A 3,852-nucleotide genomic window follows, 5' to 3' on the forward strand; every position below is an offset into this window, starting at 1 on the left:
GAATTTAAACAAAAAGAAAAAAGATAATGTTACACATAGATATTCTAGTAGCAATAGATAATAGAAGTACATGCAACTGTCACCAAGCACTTGCTATTAGTTACACATGTAAACTATCAAGTTATTGGAAATTAAGCACTGAGGTTGCCATGAGCCTACACTGTCAAATAGATACTCAATCTGGATATTTCCTCCATATGTAAATATTTACCTTATTTGGAAGAGTGTAATTCATACTCTTAACGCATGGCAAAACATTTTGGGGACCTAGGGAACATCCATGTCCAGCAGAGTAGAAAATGTTATGTCAGGTCCTCTGCATTTATGGCAGTTGGAACTAGCAATGAACTGTCAATGAGGTCAATTAGCAGCAGTATATACAGTATAGAGGAGTGAATTTGTCCTAAGCGTGGTGAGGTATTTTGGGGCATGCTTAATACATCCTCAACAGGCCTTATATCAGCATCATATACATCAGATAAGAAGCAGCTATAAAACAGTTTACTGATAAGAGAATGTATAAATTACCAATCATACATTTCAATTGCTTAATGTTAAAAATGGACCCTTATATGAACTGTCCATAGAGAACTTTAGGGTTTCTTAACCAAAGCTATTGGGAACTTGAAAGTCAGCTCCGAGTTTGTTCAAGTGAATTAAATATCCAATCAGTACGTTTTGTTTAAACCCATAAATGTTTTGTTTCACCATAGAGGTTTATAAAAAAAAAAACAAAACCTGTTTTATAGGTTAGACAGGTAAGACCCTAGCAGACTTAAATTGTAAGCGCCAGTTTAAAAAATCTATTTAGGTCTAACAACCTCACCACCTCCTTAGAAACACATAAACCAGTTATCTCCCCCATTTCTTAGGAAGATTCCAAGAGCTCTGGTAGCTGCCTCGCCAATCCAGGGTGCACTCTGTATTATGCTTGTATGGTCTGAAACAACACACGTCAGAAAGGCATCACCATATCTGACTGTCATAGACACCACACAATGTTGGCGCATGAGCACTGTTCATCTTATTTTACAGTGCAGTATAAACAACCAAGGCAAACACATTCATTTTGCAGTATACTGTAGATTACTTATTTATTCCAGATATAGAGCTAAATAAAGCAGTCCAGTCTGCTCAATTTACATGGCTATCTTTTTGATTCTCTGATACAAAATGTATTTAATGCTGAACATATATGGTCAGTGTATTCAGAATATCTGGAGCTTTTGTATTTGGCTGTTTTTTGTACTTTGTATAAACTAACCACAACATCGACACCAAAACTGCACCAGGTAGGGCCAGGAAAATCCACCACCATGTTTGGGGCCCAAGGAATAGGCTAGAGTTCCAGGGAAAAACTCAGTGGTGAGAGTACCATCACAGTATTTCCAGCATTCCTATATGAAGCAATGAAAGCTCCTAAATAAAGTGTTTGGAGTCGGAGCTGTAGTGTTCCACATATGTAGATCAGCTCAGAGCACTGCACCATACTAATTGGAATTAAGCTGCATGGAAAGTGTCATTGCTAAGTGATGCAATATCAACTCTGCTTCAGTGAGAAAGAGTTAGGATTGCCGTTTAGTAAAACATACAATTGGGTTTTACTGTGAGAGTAGAAACAGATAATCAAATGTGACGAGTGTCGCTTATCTGTAATGACACATTTGCATGCTATAAACACCAATTACTGCCATTGTTTCGGTTTAGAGAAGCCAAGTCTATTTAATGAATAGACATATTAATGTGTGAAAATCAAAATCATGGTAATATTCATCTGCTAACTTTACTAAAATGTAATCAAACATTTTACAAGTTGGTAAGTGGTCTTGGATATGGATTTGGAGAGCCCCACTAGTAAATCCAGTTACTTTCAGGCCTAGTCATAAATAATATATTTGATGTAGTATATAGAGGTTTGTATACTAAACACACAAAAATATACAATAAATATACAATATTTATATAATGTTATACAAAGATCGGAGATAAGTAAATTGAAATTTCCCATATATGAATGGGAAGGACTGAAAATACATCTTTCGAAGAGACAAAATTACCATCTGGTATATATTTTGTATGCATTTTCTCTCAAATTGAATGAGGCTTCAGCTATTGCACACCTGATGCGGTTCCAGTCCTTCTCTAGAGTGGTGGTTTTATCTCTAAAGCTGCAATTGTCTGTGAAGTTTTTTTGCTTTGTTTGTTGGCTAAAATCCAATTTATTACCTTTCTCGTAATTTTGTTGTTTAAGCCACCATGATTTATGTTCTGCTTGCTCAATTAATAAGGTGCTTTTAAGCCTAGTCAATTGTCTGTACATTTTGATGAATTGAGTGCATTTATGGACAGTTTAAGATTTTGAGTATCAATTAAGAGGTTATTTTGTCTGTTGGATGCAAAATGTATAATGGTCCCGCTGATGATGGCCTCATTGGCCTCCCAAATTTGTAGGCAACTGGATTTCCTCAGACATATTATTCTCAAAATATTCCTGTAGATGTGGCTTAGTGTTTTCTTGAAATTGAGCTAGCTTTAGGAGAGTTTAATTTAATCTCCAGGTTGGCCATGGGTGAGCATGTGAGGATGAATGAGGCAGCTACTATAGGAGTGATCCAAACCATGAATTCAAAGCTAGGAGAGGGACTGAATAAACTAGACTACAGCCTAAAATCAGGTCAATCCTGTCTGCTATGTTTTATCTAGGCAGAGAAACCAACATGTTAGTTCTGTCTTCATTAAACAGAAAAATTAATAAATTACACAATGGAGGTATAAAGATAAAATAAAACAGGTTATCCCTTTTAGTCCCATTACAACAAGTTCTTAAGTATTTGTAAAAAAAATTGTTAACAAGCAGTAGTAGTGGTGTGTGGTTAGGGCTGGAAAACATGAGCGAGTTTGATGTATTGATTAAACTGCTCAGCACCCTATTAGGAATTTTTTATAGGAAGAAAAATGCAGGTAGCCCAGTTACTCAAACCCAAGGAAGCCCACTGTTTGACCAGCCCCAGGGGAAGGGGGGTGCCCACCTGCCTCTGGCTATGAAGTCTGTGGCACACTATGAACATTGATGACCTAAATCACTGGTTAATTACAAGAAAAAGCCCTCCTATTCCAGCCCTACCTCTAAAAGGTAAAGGGAGTTTATAGCAGAGTTCTAAGTTGCAGTTAGGGTTACTTCTGCAATGAAAATATATTGAATCCATAAAGTAAATATAAACTTTTAATGCAGCGGAGGTACAATGCCAGAATTATACATGGTTTGGCTGCTTGTGTGCTAAATAAAGAAAAGTGTTAAGTGAAACAACATATCTGACATTTTTCACTGTACACTTGTCAGCTCATCTCCCAAACCTTAACAACATTTCACTCACTTCAGACTTCTTTACATCCCAATGCCCTTTAGAGTAAGAGGATTCAATCTCACAGCTTGACGAGTGCTCGCTCCAAACACAACATCAGGGATGTCTGAAGGCTGTGTTTGGCCCCATCCAGACTATTATAGATGCAATTACTTCCTATCCCTGTCCAAGCTGTCTGATTTCTGTCACCAGCATGGCAACCTGACATCTATGACTCTTCTCCTATGTGTTTTGGAAGATTAAACATTTCCTTCGAATTATATTTATACATTATTGCAGAGCTGAAAAGGCAAAAAAACAGGCACATAAATGTGTGCCTGTTATAAGGTTGCAAGTCATTCCCCAATACAGACAAAACAGCTGTCTGTAGGGAGAAGAAAAACAAAATAAATAAATAAAATAAAACCAATAAACAGGGGAGATGCAGTGCTCTCAATGATCACAGCCATATTACATTGCTTTCAATAGCATGAATATTTCTAGAGTCAAC

Source organism: Mixophyes fleayi, chromosome 4 (assembly GCF_038048845.1).
Source record: "Mixophyes fleayi isolate aMixFle1 chromosome 4, aMixFle1.hap1, whole genome shotgun sequence".
Lineage (NCBI taxonomy): Eukaryota > Metazoa > Chordata > Amphibia > Anura > Limnodynastidae > Mixophyes > Mixophyes fleayi.